Here is an 18,154-nt window from a genome sequence, read left to right as displayed (position 1 = left end):
AAACTGCTTATGGTCGGTCACATATTATCATTTTTCAAGGCATTGCGTTCATATCCTCTATAAGTGACACAATACATTTTAGATACCTTCGGATGATTTGGAGATGATGCTTGAAAAATGATAATATCGATACCAAAGCTTGAATTAGATTTGTGCCACAAATGCTAAAACGTTATCATTTGGGAACAGTGCCAGGGAAATAAAACCAACAGCATGGATTGATGTCATACCTGGGAACAGATTTCCAAAATTAAAATAACTTGGAGCTGATTTTCTGGCCAGTCTCCTTCTTTAAAGCGGCAATCAACAGTTGAAACACTGACAAAGTGTCCTCCCCACCCCTGTTTATGTAGGGATAGGGATGGAGAAATGTAACCACTCTCAAATTAATAGACAGAGCTATGGATGCAAGGAATGATCAACAATGATATCCAATGTGTATTTTTAACCATGTTATGAGGCTATATAGAGTTTGTTTACATTTCCTACATGTACAAACATTGGAGTGAAACAAGCTTATATTTTGGGTTCTGATGGGGTTGAACTAAGATCATGGGGCATTTATAAATGACATTCTTCAACAATCAATGGGTACATTTCATTAATTTAGAAGTCCACAAATGGATGAAGCAACTGCAGATAGCCCCTTTAATGTCCAAAAATGAAGAAAAAAAAATGGAAAAAAAGTCAATAAAACCTACCGCGGCCATAATTAAACCCATGGGTTGCCAGTTGTGGAACCCTGTTGTAGGGGATTTAATCAGATGAATCAACTGAAGGAGCAAGAAGAATGGTTTAAAAAGAGGACGGAGGAGGCTGGGATGTGTAGTTTGTTTTTAATTGTAGTGTAATATGGCAGTTGTGGAAAGTTACGAGCATTGTCTGTGAATGGCCTTGAGGGCACATCAGGGGAAGAAAAATGTCTTTACTATTCAAAATGGCCTCCTTCAAAATGTCCCTACTGATGTACTATTACCACTGATGAAAAGCACCCTGGGTACTCTGGGTCTCTGGCGTCTGTGATCAATGACCTCAGTTCTGAAATGACAGTCGCCCTCTTGTAACTGTCGTCTGATGAAGAAGGATCCGACCAAAGCGCAGCGTGGTAAGTGTTCATGATTTTTATTAACACTGAACACTAGAACAAAATAACAAAGTGAGAAACAAAACCGAAACAGTCCTGTGAACACTAAACAGAAAACAACTACCCACAAAACACAGGTGGGAAAAGGCTCCCTAAGTATGGTTCTCAATCAGAGACAACGATAGACAGTTGTCCCTGATTGAGAACCATACCCGGGCCAAAACATAGAAATACAAAACATAGACAAATGAACACAGAATGCCCACCCACATCACATCCTGACCAAACCAAAATGGAGACATAAAAAGCTCTCTAAGGTCAGGGCGTGACACCACTTCGGCATGGGTGCTGTTAGGAAGCTCTCTACTGTGATGCTTTCAGTGTTCGTGTTCGAGCCTCTTTCATTTCTATCTATGTAATAGTCAACATTTTAATAATATGTCATGTTGAATTCTAAACCACCCTGCATTTTTTTCTATTTTCTGTCCCCATTTATTCCTTTTTTGGCTGTCATTTCTTTCATTATCAGTTAATAACATGACAAAAGGAATTACAGTGCGACACTTGAGTCCCGTAGAGAGAGAATAATTGGTGCTGTAAAATATTGGTATAGCTAGACTGAGAGGCTTTCTCATTGTTTTGAAGATTATTATGAGTATTCAGCATTAACACATTCATTTTGTTGGCAGGTTGTGTCTCTGACAGAGAAGGAAGTAAGATAAGAGATTCTGAAGAGACAGGTCATTACAATTACAAGGATTAAAACAGGAAATGCAGGATAATTAGCGGAAGTGGTAATGCAAGATTAATGCTAGGATACAGAGACAATAAAACAATAATATGACTAGCGGCTAATGCTAGCTTGTAGCTACAGAGTGTTAGCCTAGCTGAGTTGTGCTGTGTACTATTTGCATGTGGAGCACTAAATCGCTAACCCTTTGCTTCCTCCTACGTTCCAGAAAGTCTATTATTCTGACTTCAGTACCGGCAGTGCTCCCATCTCTCACCCATCCAGCCCACATTCTGCCCTCATGTACCAGTCTCTTTTCATCATCCAACACTCTCTTTCTGTCTCTCTCCTCCTCTGCTACCTCTAATAACCTTCTCTCCTTATATCTTTTAACTTGTAAAAGGAAGCCAGTCACCTTCATCTCAGATGCTCGCATCAACACTATCACTTGGCAGGAAGTTTTTCTCTGCTCTCACATCCTCTTTTACTTAATGTCACAAAAGTCAATGAATCATCTTCCACACATGTTTTCTATAAAGGGATTAGTGTGTTTTACATGTCTTTCTGTTTACAAGGTAGCAGACCAAACAAACCAAGCACAGTTCGTTTCATCCTCAGAGTGTTCCTAATATCAGCATAATACAGGCGGCTAGCAGAATATCAGTGGCATTTCTACACCTGATCCCCTGGTCTTTTCAAGGTGTTAAGAGCTTATCTCTAATTATTGAAAGCAGGATAATTACTTGCTATATAACACCCAAACGCCTTCATTGTGAAATATCCTCTGTTCACACAGATATTACTTGAGAATAGTTTGTGTGCATGATGAAAATTAACCATCATATTCATTCTTTCAATCATCCTAGTCACCAGTAAAGTACTGATGAATAACTTCAGTGTTGTGCATTAACTTTGAATTTGATCAAATCAGTCGAAGGTGAGTAAATGCAATTCACAGCTACTTATGAAATGACCAAGGTGAGCACTTCAAAAGAATGATTAATAAATAAGCATGATCCTTTAAAAACGGTTTACTTCACAGAAGCAAAGTCAACACCATTTCATTCCTTTCCTCGATGGGTAGGCATTGGCGGAGTGGGTTATAATTGATTCTAGTGGTGCATTAACTTTTATTAACTTTCTTAAGCTGCAGTCTGTCCTCGTGAAGTTATTTCATTCTGCAGACCTGGGCTTTTCTTTGTTGACTCCCTCTCGCGGCTATACTCCCCAAATGTTGAGAAATCTTGATGAAAGCGAAGAGTAATTATTAGCTTAATACAGATGACTTCTAGGGTGGCAGGGGATTTTTTTACATGGTTCAACAAACAGCACGGCTGTTCGAATGGAAAACCCTCGGCGGCTTTCAGGGGCAATTATTTCAACCCTCAATCACACCCCACGCTCTGAATGTCAAATATGGAACCTGGAGAAGTACACGACTTCTCAGCCATTTGGCCCATTTCACACCAAACTACACAGTTCCCTTCCCATTTCAACCTTGTGCTGTATGTGTTCCAGAACGGGTTTCTTCTCAGCCTAACTACCTACCCTGTCATCAATCCACCTGTGATGGATGCATGTTTGCACTGCATGTTGGGGCTGGCCGTGCGGATTTTTTATTTTTATTTTTTTATTTTACCTTTATTTTTTATTTATTTTACCTTTATTTAACCAGGCAAGTCAGTTAAGAACACATTCTTATTTTCAATGACGGCCTGGGAACAGTGGGTTAACTGCCTGTTCAGGGGCAGAACGACAGATTTGTACCTTGTCAGCTCGGGGGTTTGAACTCACAACCTTCCGGTTACTAGTCCAACGCTCTAACCACTAGGCTACGCTGCCGTGCGGATGCCCGTGCGGATGCCCGTGCGGATGCCGTGCGGATGCCCGTGCGGATGCCGTGTGGATGCCCGTGCGGATGCCGTGCTCCATCATGTAAAGAGGAAAGGAACCGGTGGATAGTGGAATGGTCAGGAGGTGAGAGGAGGCACAGCGAGGGCGGTCCGCCTTAAATCAGCATACGAGAGATGGCCAAACAGATGATATTGAAAATGGCTGACGGGCGGTAGCTGCTAAGGTGGCAAGAGGGGGGTGGAAGAATAGGAACAATGTCCCAGGGTTGATTAATAAACTTGAATTTTGAATTGCTCTAGCGAAGATCCACTGACACCTGTGTTTGAAGAAGGCGTTTTTACCTTGAGAGATGAATGTCTCCAGATGAAATGGAGTGCAGCATGATGACAGACATATCATTACATTACATTTAAGTCATTTAGCAGACGCTCTTATCCAGAGCGACTTACAAATTGGTGCATTCACCTTATGACCTCCAGTGGAACAGTAGTGCATCTAAATCTTTTCAGGGGGAGGGGGGGTGAGAGGGATTACTTTATCCTATCCTAGGTATTCCTTAAAGAGGTGGGGTTTCAGGTGTCTCCGGAAGGTGGTGATTGACTCCGCTGTCCTGGCGTCGTGAGGGAGTTTGTTCCACCATTGGGGGGCCAGAGCAGCGAACAGTTTTGACTGGGCTGAGCGGGAACTGTACTTCCTCAGTGGTAGGGAGGCGAGCAGGCCAGAGGTGGATGAACGCAGTGCCCTTGTTTGGGTGTAGGGCCTGATCAGAGCCTGGAGGTACTGAGGTGCCGTTCCCCTCACAGCTCCGTAGGCAAGCACCATGGTCTTGTAGCGGACATATGTAAGCACAGGGAGGGAGTGATCACATCATACCACTTGCCTTGGATTCATTGGGCTTTGGAGGATACTGTAGGCCCCAAATGACCTAGAAAATGTTTCTGCAAGGGCAAGTTTAACTCGTTTCTATCCTTAAGGATATCAAATTCAAAAGGCACTCGCACATCGGAGCAATCTTATTTGCAGGTGAATGGCAACAGTTGAACAAGATAAAGGAAAAAGGAAACCGCACACTGCTCTTGATAGTATCTCTGATATTTAATAAGCTTACGTATCGGCCTCACAGCCTTCGTCAGCTTTTGTGAATTTTTACAAATTTGCACCCTTATGTAGACCTAGCCCCACCCACATCCGTTCCCTTATGTAGACCTAGCCCCACCCACATCCGTTCCCTTATGTAGACCTAGCCCCACCCACATCCGTTCCCTTATGTAGACCTAGCCCCACCCACATCCGTTCCCTTATGTAGACCTAGCCCCACCCACATCCGTTCCCTTATGTAGACCTAGCCCCACCCACATCCGTTCCCTTATGTAGACCTAGCCCCACCCACATCCGTTCCACACATCGAAGGGGGTTGGAGGCAAAGGAAAAACAAATAGGTGTTACCAATTATAACAATATGCATTTCATAAATATTGCAAAAGTGTATAAATAAGATGTATTAAACACGTCTGTAAAACCACATCATAAGAAAAACAGAGTAATCTTAAATAGGCACATAATTCATGTTCAAATTCACAACATATCATACATAGGCATTTCATCATTAAGTCCTTTAGGAAATAATGTCTGGAGGGTGAAAATCCCAAAACATTCTCTTTTACTCAGAGTATTATTAATATCACCTCCCCTGTCCGATATCTTAACTTTTTCAATGCCACAAAATCTAAAGGTAGAAATGTCCTGCTTCAGGTCTTGAAATGTACTGCGACTGGATAATCCCTGTCATTTCTCCTGATTGAACTTTAGAGAATGTTTTGGAGCTAGCCTTGCTGGCTTGCTAGCTCCCTGTGGTGCTAGCCTTGCTCTGTTGTAGCCTACTGAAAGGTCCAGAGAGTGAGTTTTTTTTTACATCTAGATTGACTTTAAATGAATTACTTCACCAATGGTTAGAGCTAGCTATGGAGTGGGCAAGCTATAGTGCAGGGTGCGACATGTGACCAACACTTTGCGGTTGAGGAGAGCGCTGGGCATGAAGCGCTGGGCATCTTGTTGTTATGACATGCATTACCTGAAAACGACCTCAGAATTATAACTACGGATGAGCGCTATTGAAGAAACATTGAATGTCTTTGAACTTCAGAGAGTTGGCTTAACTAACATTGGACCAGAGCTAGCTAACGTTGGACCAGAGCTAGCCCTTGACCATGACTCTCAGATCCATTACATTACACATAATAACGTCTCGGGTTTTCGAGAGCTAGACCCGAGATAGCTTATAGGACAGCTAGCTAACGAGATTGTGTGCGGAGTGGCACCAGAATTCGAATAAAACCACGTCTTACCTATTTGTAGTTAATAAATCTAATGTGAAACGTGATAACTATAGTATCCTTAAATAGCATTTGAAAATGTTAATCCATTGTTCTCTAATAAAAAATCTCTCTCTAATTTCTGAATCACACGTAATGTCATTAGCTCAGTAGCAGTGCGTGGGTAAAATCACTGGGGATAATTACTCCCAAATTAAACCATTGTAGTTCCGTGATTGCCAGTAGCGATGCATGGGTAAAATCACTGGGAATAGTTACTCCCATAATACTACATTTTGGTTTTGTGGATGCCAGTAGCGATGCATGGGTAAAATCACTGGGGATATTTACTCCCAACTTAAACCATTGTAGTTCCGTGGTTGCCAGTAGCGATGCATGGGTAAAATCACTGGGGATAATTACTCCCAAATTAAACCATTGTAGTTCCGTGGTTGCCAGTAGCGATGCATGGGTAAAATCACTGGGAATAGTTATTCCCATATTAGACCATTGTAGTTCCGTGGTTGCCAGTAGCGATGCATGGGTAAAATCACTGGGAATAGTTACTCCCATATTAAACCATTGTAGTTCCGTGGTTGCCAGTAGCGATGCATGGGTAAAATCACTGGGAATAGTTACTCCCATATTAAACCATTGTAGTTCCGTGGTTGCCAGTAGCGATGCATGGGTAAAATCACTGGTAATAGTTACTCCCATATTAAACCATTGTAGTTCCGCGGTTGCCAGTAGCGATGCATGGGTAAAATCACTGGGAATAGTTAGTCCCATATTAAACCATTGTAGTTCCGTGGTTGCCAGTAGCGATGCATGGGTAAAATCACTGGGAATAGTTACTCCCATATTAAACCATTGTAGTTCCGTGGTTGCCAGTAGCGATGCATGGGTAAAATCACTGGGAATAGTTACTCCCATATTAAACCATTGTAGTTCCGTGGTTGCCAGTAGCGATGCATGGGTAAAATCACTGGGAATAGTTACTCCCATATTAAACCATTGTAGTTCCGTGGTTGCCAGTAGCGATGCATGGGTAAAATCACTGGGAATAGTTACTCCCATATTAAACCATTGTAGTTCCGTGGTTGCCAGTAGCGATGCATGGGTAAAATCACTGGGAATAGTTACTCCCATATTAAACCATTGTAGTTCCGCGGTTGCCAGTAGCGATGCATGGGTAAAATCACTGTGAATAGTTAGTCCCATATTAAACCATTGTAGTTCCGTGGTTACATTTACATTTACATTTAAGTCATTTAGCAGACGCTCTTATCCAGAGCGACTTACAGATTGGTGCATTCACCTTATGACATCCAGTGGAACAGCCACTTTACAATAGTGCATCTAAATCTTTTAAGGGGGGTGAGAAGGATTACTTTATCCTATCCTAGGTATTCCTTAAAGAGGTGGGGTTGCAGGTGTCTCCGGAAGGTGGTGATTGACTCCGCTGTCCTGGCGTCGTGAGGGAGTTTGTTCCACCATTGGGGGGCCAGAGCAGCGAACAGTTTTGACTGGGCTGAGCGGGAACTGTACTTCCTCAGTGGTAGGGAGGCGAGCAGGCCAGAGGTGGATGAACGCAGTGCCCTTGTTTGGCTGTAGGGCCTGATCAGAGGGTGGAGGTACTGAGGTGCCGTTCCCCTCACAGCTCCGTAGGCAAGCACCATGGTCTTGTAGCGGATGCGAGCTTCAACTGGAAGCCAGTGGAGAGAGCGGAGGAGCGGGGTGACGTGAGAGAACTTGGGAAGGTTGAACACCAGACGGGCTGCGGCGTTCTGGATGAGTTGTAGGGGTTTAATGGCACAGGCAGGGAGCCCAGCCAACAGCGAGTTGCAGTAATCCAGACGGGAGATGACAAGTGCCTGGATTAGGACCTGCGCCGCTTCCTGTGTGAGGCAGGGTCGTACTCTGCGGATGTTGTAGAGCATGAACCTACAGGAACGGGCCACCGCCTTGATGTTATTTGAGAACGACAGGGTGTTGTCCAGGATCACGCCAAGGTTCTTAGCGCTCTGGGACGAGGACACAATGGAGTTGTCAACCGTGATGGCGAGATCATGGAACGGGCAGTCCTTCCCCGGGAGGAAGAGCAGCTCCGTCTTGCCGAGGTTCAGCTTGAACCTGGTTGCCAGTAGCGATGCATGGGTAAAATCACTGGGAATAGTTACTCCCATATTAAACCATTGTAGTTCCGTGGTTGCCAGTAGCGATGCATGGGTAAAATCACTGGGAATAGTTACTCCCATATTAAACCATTATAGTTCCGTGGTTCCCAGTAGCGATGCATGGGTAAAATCACTGGGAATAGTTAGTACCATATTAAACCATTGTAGTTCTGTGGTTGCCAGTAGCGATGCATGGGTAAAATCACTGGGAATAGTTACTCCCATATTAAACCATTGTAGTTCCGTGGTTGCCAGTAGCGATGCATGGGTAAAATCACTGGGAATAGTTAGTCCCATATTAAACCATTGTAGTTCCGTGGTTGCCAGTAGCGATGCATGGGTAAAATCACTGGGGATAATTACTCCCATATTAAACCATTGTAGTTCCGTGGTTGCCAGTAGCGATGCATGGGTAAAATCACTGGGAATAGTTACTCCCATATTAAACCATTGTAGTTCCGTGGTTGCCAGTAGCGATGCGTGGGTAAAATCACTGGGAATAGTTACTCCCATATTAAACCATTGTAGTTCCGTGGTTGCCAGTAGCGATACGTGGGTAAAATCACTGGGGATAATTACTCCCATATTAAACCATTGTAGTTCCATGGTTGCCAGTAGCGATGCATGGGTAAAATCACTGGGAACAGTTAGTCCCATATTAAACCATTGTAGTTCCGTGGTTGCCAGTAGCGATGCATGGGTAAAATCACTGGGGATAGTTACTCCCATATTAAACCATTGTAGTTCCGTGGTTGCCAGTAGCGATGCATGGGTAAAATCACTGGGGATAGTTACTCCCATATTAAACCATTGTAGTTCTGTGGTTGCCAGTAGCGATGCATGGGTAAAATCACTGGAGAAGCCAAGCCTGAAAAAAAGCCATATTTCAATCTACAGTTGAAGTCAGAAGTATACATACACCTTAGCCAAATACATTTAAACTCTGTTTTTCACAATTCCTGACATTTAATCCTAGTAAACATTCCCTGTCTTAGGTCAGTTAGGATCACCACTTTATTTTAAGAATGTGAAATGTCAGAATAATAGTAGAGAGAATGATTTATTTAAGCTTTTATTTCTTTCATCACATTCCCAGTGGGTCAGAAGTTTACATACACGCAATTGGTACTTGGTAGCAATGCCTTTAAAACAGCAACAGTCCTGTAAGGTGCCGAAAACACTAAACAGAAAATAACTACCCACAAAACCCATGTGGGAAAAAGCTACCTAAGTATGGTTCTCAATCAAAGACAACGATAGCCTCTGATTGAGAACCACACCGGCCAAACACCAAAGAAATACAAAACATAGAAAAGGAACATAGAATGCCCACCCTAGTCACACCCTGGCCTAACCAAAATAGAGAATAAAAGCCTCCCTATGGCCAGGGCATGACATATGGATTTAGAACGAGTTATCACAAGTCGCAAAGAAAACAGGAACTGCCTCCACTATCCCAGCACCATTTCAACTTCATCAAATCACCTATGCTTAGTCTAGCACAGTGACAACAAAAAGAAAACAAAAACAAAAGGCCAATGAATGGAAGTTAAATATAATGTGGCTATCCATGGTTCTGATTTCTCTTTGTGTGTGTGTGTGTGTGTGTGTGTGTGTGTGTGAACGTTCAACTCTGTTTGTATGACAGGGAGAGGTATGTGTAACTGACTTTCCATTCTAAATTCCCTGGGCTTTAGAGCTTATTTCCCCACCTCTTGAGATTCACAATGCAAACAGAACAACAGCCAGCCCATTTCCAATTACACATTGACATTTAATCAGTATGTTCACTTCTAGGGTAGTAAACAGTGTGTCTGTTCAAGTAGAAAAAAACATGTTGACGCATCCTACTTGTAGAGAAACGCCAATGCCGTTCTCCTCTCTTTTATGTTTCAACAGTCTATGACTCCGTCAAAGAGTACATGCTTTTATTTTTTTGTTGACCTAGGCTACGTGGCTAAAATGCTTGCTTGCTAGCCCAACTTCTTTTCATGGGCAGCGTTAGCTAGTTAACATTAGCCTTCTACATCTAGCTAAATATTGAACTTCCATCATATCAGGCCAAGGGCACAATGTATGAATTTATGGTTGGATCAGAATCACAGTTATAATCATTGGCCAGTACAGATAATTAAGTAAAGTCCAAATCCCTATCTCCATCCCGGTTAAATTTTAGCTAGCCAGCTTGCCACCGGAGGACAACAACACGACGAGATGCAACAATTCCAGTTGTTTCTGTCAATGACGAATGGCTCTCAAAGTGATGTGATTGGTGAGAAGCCAAATCCAAACTGGCTTCCCTTGACACTATGTTTTTGATGTGCCAGGACCAATCACAGCTGAGCTCGCTCAGTTTAGCTCAACGCTGATTGGCCTATTATTTTCAACTTTTTTTATCAAGGCCAAATGCTCTCTAGCTTCCCTTGCATTCAATACTAGGGGCGGCAACAATGTCATACTCTTTATGACCAGACAGAATCAGATAGATGGCCTATACATACAGTGAGAGAGGGGCGCTGTTTCGCTCGCTTGGATGCTTTCTCCAGTGAGATATATTCAGCCTCTTGCAAATTGATGGAAAATTATGAAACACAGAGGGATGAAAGATACATTATTTTATATGTTTCTTTCTTAATTTTTTGTCATTTTTGGGGGGAAGCCTGGTTTCCTATGGTATCCATGAATACACACTACTGCAGTAGCTACAGTATCATCAAATCATCAACAGCTTTATTTATACAGGATATTTCAGACATGGAATGCAACACAATCTGCTTCACATGGGAAAAAAACAATGAAAATAAAATATTTACTACACAACAAACATAAGAGGATAAAAAACGAAATGATAGTAATAAAAACGGAACAACTAAAAAGCGCCCTAAGGAAAAGCAAAGCTACAAAAGGTGTGCTTTAAGATCTCTTTTAAAATGTCCACAGTTTCAACCCCCTCGGGTTCTCTGGCAGGCTGTTCCAAAGGCAGGGGGCATAGTAACTAAAGGCTGCCTCTCTGTCACGGATCCCTCTGGAACTGTCATTACGCACACCTGGTCCCTATTCCCAGTGGATTAGTAATTGTATAAGTGTGCCATTTGTTCACCATTGTCCTGTCGATTATTGTTCCAATGTCCGTTGGTTCGTGTGAGTACCTGTGCTGAGTTGTTTTGGCTTCCGTGCCACGTATATTGTGTAGATGTTTACGGGTCTCGTCCCATGTGATAATCATTCTGTGATTGTGTATTTATTCGAGGTTCTCCTCGCCCTTTTGTTTGGGTTTCTACCCTGTGTTTTGTAGACGTCTTCGTTTGGGCTTCGTCCCCGTGCCTTTACACAGCACGCTGTAATTTGGGTAAATAAAAACCCTTTTTACGCATTCCTGCGCCTATCTCCCGTTCCCTTTATACCAGCGTGACACTCTCCATGCCTCTTGGTCCAAGGCTTTGGGATAGTTAAAAGGCCAGTGCTAGAGGACCTGCGGGACCTACTGGGCACAATTTAAAAGCATGTCTGACATGTATCTGACATGTATTGGGGTGCACGATTGTGGATTGTTTAAAAACCAATAGAAGAATCTTAAAATTAATTCTAAAATTCTAAAACCCACAGGCAACCAGTGCAGAGACATTAAAACCAGTGTAATATGTGATCTCCACCTGGTCTTGGTCAGTACCGGTGCTGCAGCATTCTGTATGTTTTGCAGTTGACCAATGGCTTTCTTGGGTAGACTAGATAGGAGAGCATTATATTAGTCAAGCCTGCTTGTAATATGTCTCTCTGTATCAGCCTGAGATAAATGGTCACACCTTGGCAATGTTCCTCAGGCTGTTAAAAGCTATTTTGGTCACATTCCTAATGCGTGATTCAAAATCTAAAATAACACCTAGGTTTTTTACCTGGTGTTTTGTCTTTATTGCCCGTGAATTAAAATGTGCGGCCAAATTCTCTCTTTGTGCTTTGGCTCCAACAGTAAGTCCCTCAATCTTGTCTTGCTTTAGCTGGAGAAAGCTGTGAGCCATCCAAGTATTTAAATAACTAGTATGGTCTAATAATTTATCCGTGGAGCTAAAATCTTCTGTTGACACAGAAATGTTAATTGTGTATCGTCTGAATAGCAGTGCAAATCAATGCTGTGTTTCCTGATAACGCTGCCAAGGGGTAACATATATAAACTGAACATTACCGGACCCAAATTGAACCTTGTGGAACACCACATGTGATATGTATTTCCTCTGAGTTATGTTCGCCAAGGGTGACAAACTCTTGACCGGTGAATAGATCCTGAACCAATGTAGAACTGGACTGGAGAGGCCAACCCACCTCTCCAGTCTGTCCAGAAGGACATCATGATCAACAGTGTTGAATGCAGAATTTAAATCCAAGAGTACAAGGACAGAGAGCTGTTCGGCATCTGGGTTTGCTCTAAGATCCTTTACCAGTAGACTATGCATGATTTGGAGGGAGGTGAAGGGGCAGGTAGCCTACACACACACTGGAATAAGTTGAATGTCTTGCCTTAGGTCAAAACAGTAACTTGGCCACTCAGGAACTTTCACTGTCTTCTTGGTAAGCAACTCTAATGTAGATGTGGCCTTGTGTTTTAGGTTATTGTCCTGCTGAAAGCAAACACTCTACATAGGCTACATGTCATATTAAACAGCATCTAAAGACTCTAAATATGTTACACGTCATATTAAACAGCATATAAACACTCTAAATAGGTTACATGTCATATTAAACATCATGTAAACACTCTAAATAGGTTACACGTCATATTAAACAGCATATAAACACTCTAAATAGGTTACATGTCATATTAAACAGCATGTAAACACTCTAAATAGGTTACATGTCATATTAAACAGCATGTAAACACTCTAAATAGGTCACATGTCATATTAAACAGCATATAAACACTGAATTAATCTCCCGGTGGAAAGCAGACTGAACTAGGTTATCCTGTAGGATTTTGACTGTGCTTAGCTCTATTCCATTTTTTTTTATTCTGAAAAACTCCCTAGTCCTTAACAATTACAAGCATACCCATAACATTATGCAGCCACCAAATATGCTTGAAAATATGGAGAGTGGGTACTCAGTAATGTGGTGTTGCATTTGCCCCAAGCATAACACTTTGCATTCATACAAAAAGTTAATTGCTTTGTCAATTTTTTGGGAAGTATCACTTTAGTGCCTTGTTGCAAACCGGATGCGTGTTTTGGAATAATTTGTATTCTGTACAGGCTTCCTTCTTTTCACTCTGTCAATTAGGTTAGTGTTGTGGAGTAACTACTATTTTGATCCATACTCAGTTTTCTATCACAGCCATTAATCTCTGTAACTGTTTAAAGTCATAATAGGCCTCATGGTGAAATCCAAGAGCAGTTTCCTTCCTCCCTGGCAACTGAGTTATGAAGGACGGCTGTATCTTTGTCAACATCCAAAGTGTAAGTAATAACTTCACCATGCTCAAAGGGTTATTCAATGTCTTTAAAAAATTTTAGGTACCCTTTCTTGCGAGGCATTGAAAAACCTCCCTGGTCTTTGTGGTTGAATCTGTTTTAAATTCAATGCTCAACTGAAGGACCTTACAAGTATCTGTATGTGTGGGGTACAGAGATGAGGTAGTCATTCGAAAATAATGTTAAACATTACTATTCCATGTAACTTTTTATGTAAATTGTTAATTATATATTTACTCCTGAACTTATTTAGGCTTGCCATAACAAAGGGGTTGAATACTTATTGACTCAAGACATTTCAGCTTTTCATTTTTATTCAATTGTAAAAATTTCAAAAAAATATAATTTCATTATGGGGTATTGTGTGTAGGGCAGTGACAAAAAATATAAATTCAGGGTGTAACACAACAAAATGTGGAAAAAGCCAAGGGGCGTGAATACTTTCTGAAGGCACAGTAACACACAAAAGCCTCCCTTACTTTATTTTTTAGCTGCTATGTCTCAGGTAGCCTGCAAAAGCCAACATGTATATAGAATGCAATAATTTACTAATATTTGCCATATTCTAATCATTATCATGTGGCAACAAATGGCCACCGTGAACTTTGCCCTTCTGTAGATCTGAATCACTTGGATAGTGAAACTTGCATCCCACCAACCAGAATATTAAGGCAAAGCAATTCAGGCATTCTTGAAAGTCAGGACAATCCTGCAAAGAATTTTAATTTGCAAGTAGTAAGCCTAAGCATTTAAAATGAAACTAGCGTCAGCCTGCCTTATGGGCGGTAAATCACTGGATCTGATTAAATTACTAAATGCCATTCAATCTTTGAGGACTGCCACCATAGAAATCAAATGTATTATTCATAATAAGCTATTGTCAACTTCCTGTCTGGCTATTTTGCTTAGAGCTCACTGTGACTCATGTTTACATGCTTACATATTAGGCTATGAATTTCGTGCAGAAATGTATTCATTTTGTAAATGGAACTGGGGCATTGACATCAAATGCCTCGCGAACCTTAAATTTAAGTTTCCACCATCATTTGTTGCAATAAGGAAAGTTTGACAAAAGAAAAATCCACCTCTTTCAAATGGATTCAAATGTTGTTGATCTTTGGAAAACGCCTCCTGTATCTGCCGTTTCCATTATACGTTGCAAAGATTTTTTCCACAACATTACTTTTGTAGAATAAACCTGGGTCAATGGAAGCCTATTTAGATTGTTTCACTCATCTCTTCGATGATCACTCTAACTGCCAATTATAAAACAGTGACTAGATGTAGAGGCCATTCAGATGGAGGTAAAGCCATGAACGCCCACCTGTCTCTCTAGCACACACCAGCATCACTGAACGAGGGCCCCCGTGGCGCTGCTAGTTAAGTGGGCGGCAGAATTCACAGACGCTTTACAAATCCTCTGTTTGAATTCCTATAAAGGAAAATATGAACAGTTGAAACAATACTATTTTTAAAGTTCTAAATGGCCAGTGGCACCTCGCTTTAGTGTTCTGACTGAAATAGTTCATAGATAGTCCTCCCAGAGGAGCCTTAATGGATGATAGTCCTCCCAGAGGAGCCTTAATGGATGATAGTCCTCCTCCTAGAGGAGCCTAAATGGATGATAGTCCTCCTCCCAGAGGAGCCTTAATGGATGATAGTCCTCCTCCCAGAGGAGCCTTAATGGATGATAGTCCTCCTCCCAGAGGAGCCTTAATGGATGATAGTCCTCCTCCCAGAGGAGCCTTAATGGATGATAGTCCTCCTCCCAGAGGAGCCTTAATGGATGATTGTCCTCCCAGAGGCGCCTTAATGGATGATTGTCCTCCCAGAGGAGCCCTAATGGATGATTCACCTCCCAGAGGAGCCTTAATGGATGATTCACCTGTGACTGTGAGAGATGAGGTGCAGAATGCTCAATCCCCACATGTTTTGATCTAACTGAATCAGTCACGATGCAATAGATGATTTATTGATGATGTTCAAAATGGGGACTTTCACTGTTTGGTCTGCACAGTTTTTAAGAACATGGTTATTTTGATGACTCAAACAACAGGCTACGAAAAAACAGTCTCTGTGTTCGCATAACAAAAACGCCATTATGTGGAATGTAGGATGTTTTCTTGGCTTTGTAATTGCCTTCATTGTTCATATTCCTATATGATATAATGTATCTGTGTGTGCAAACACTTCCACCCACTGTACTTAAAATAAATTATAATAACTGTAGCTATTATAAATAATTCCAATTCTGCCTCCTTTCTTTGGTTACTTAACCTGTTGTGTAAGGAATGAGAAAGATACAGTAGGACCCAGACAATGTTTTTCCATCAGATTAGCGACTAGAAATATCTTATCTCCGAGGATGGTGGAAAGATGAGTACTTCCGTAATGTGTATGGTGACATACATGTAGAAAACAAACACTCCGTCTATTTTAGGAAACCAAATGAGCATGTTTGGAAGAAGAGCCAGGGGTTCATTCCCACATCTCCTCTTTGTGACCAACCTGGTCTCAGAGCATTTTGTATTATTCTGTGAGTAAAACCAAGACACTCCATTTTGTATATGTTATGTTTGGTCACAGCCATTTTAGTCACATAATAGTCTGTATTTTTGTTCTATTAAATAATGAATATTTAAGGTTACCTCTAACTTCCATCGTGCGCATTCACATAGCCTTATCCAACTAGGCTTACTATACCCTAGAATACCTTAGCTGGTAACATTGATATTGTACCTAATGACAACATTAATTAACCATATAGCCTATAAAGCCTTGGCTAAAGGTTAAACAATTTACAGCTCTGATTTTCTCTCCATCATAACTGTCATTGGGGGTAAATAACAGTGGTTTCTTTGAAAAGGGGAGAATTTGAGATTTTGAAAAATGACAGAGGTATTACAGAATAGTAAACAAATAGCATTTGAAAGAAAAAAGCAAACGCAACTCGCATTTGCGGCCTGCGGTGCGAGAGCAACAACACAGACGAATGAATTACAGCGAACATGAAGGAAAATAGAGCTTCTGATGTGATCAAAGCAAAAATAGCCTACATGAAAGTGAGAGTAAACATTCTTTCTAGTTGAGGTAATTTACAAGTCAAGTGTCCTGGCTTCTCAGGTAGATCAGCTCAATCAGAACGTGCAACTGAAAGATGTCAAATCTACCAATGAGAGGATTGCTTAGGATTGGAAAACAGAGATGAAAAGGAGCTTCATGTCAAATCTACCAATGAGAGGATTGCTTAGGATTGGAAAAAAGATGAAAAGGAGCTTCATGTCAAATCTACCAATAAGAGGATTGCATAGGATTGGAAAAAAGATGAAAAGGAGCTTCATGTCAAATCTACCAATGAGAAGATTTAGTCAGGAATACTAGATAGTTGTTGTCGTAGTTACTGTTGAGAAAATGAAGACGACTGTGGAGCGAGGTTATGGTACGAACCTCTTAGAACTACCCATCCCGGATCCGGTATATTTGTCATCAGCAACGCTGAATAGCATAGCGCAACAGTCAAAAAATATTACTAGAAAATATTCATATTCATGAAATCACAAGTGAAATATAGCAAAACACAGCTTAGCCTTTTGTTACTCAGCCTGTCGTCTCAGATTTTGAAATGATGCTTTACAGCGAAAGCAATACAAGCGTTTGTGTAAGTTTATCGATAGCCTAGCATAGCATTATGTACACTTAGCATCAGGAAGCTTGGTCACGAAAATCAGAAAAGTAATCAAATTAACCGTTTACCTTTGAGGATCTTCGGATGTTTTCACTCACGAGACTCCCAGTTAGACAGCAAATGTTCCTTTTGTTCCATAAAGATATTTTTTATATCCAAATACCTCCATTAGTTTGGTGCATTATGCCCAGGAATCCACCGGAAATAACGGTCACGACAACGCAGACAATGTCCATAATGTCGACAGACATGGCAAACGTTTTTTATAATCAATCCTCAAGGTATTTTTCAAATATCAATTCGATAATATATCAACCGGGACAGTTTGACTTTTCACTAGGACCGGAAGGAACAATGGCTGCCTCTCTCTTTTGCGCAAGAATCACTCTGAGAGCCCCCACCTATCCACTTACGCAATGTGGTCGTTCACGCTCATTCTTCAAAATAAAGGCCTGAAACTACGTCTAAAGGCTGTAGACACCTTAGGGAAATCATAGAAAAAGGAATCTGGTTGATATCCCTTTCAATCGTCAATAGGGATGCATAGGAACACAATAGTTTCAAAATAAGAGTCACTTCCTGATTGGATTTTTCTCAGGCTTTCGCCTGCAATATCAGTTCTGTTATACTCACAGACAATATTTTTACAGCTTTGGAAACTTTAGAGTTTTCTATCCTAAGCTGTCAATTATATGCATATTCTAGCATCTGGTCCTGAGAAATAGGCCATTTACTTTGGGAACGTTATTTTTCAAAAAAAAAAAATTGTGCCCCCTAGCTTCAAGAGATTTGAACTCTGTTACAGCTATAGGATGGGGTATTTGATTGCTGTCCTGAGCAAATGCCCTGTATC

Source organism: Oncorhynchus nerka, linkage group LG25, assembly GCF_034236695.1.
Source record: "Oncorhynchus nerka isolate Pitt River linkage group LG25, Oner_Uvic_2.0, whole genome shotgun sequence".
NCBI lineage: Eukaryota > Metazoa > Chordata > Actinopteri > Salmoniformes > Salmonidae > Oncorhynchus > Oncorhynchus nerka.
This window is presented reverse-complemented; position numbering follows the sequence as displayed.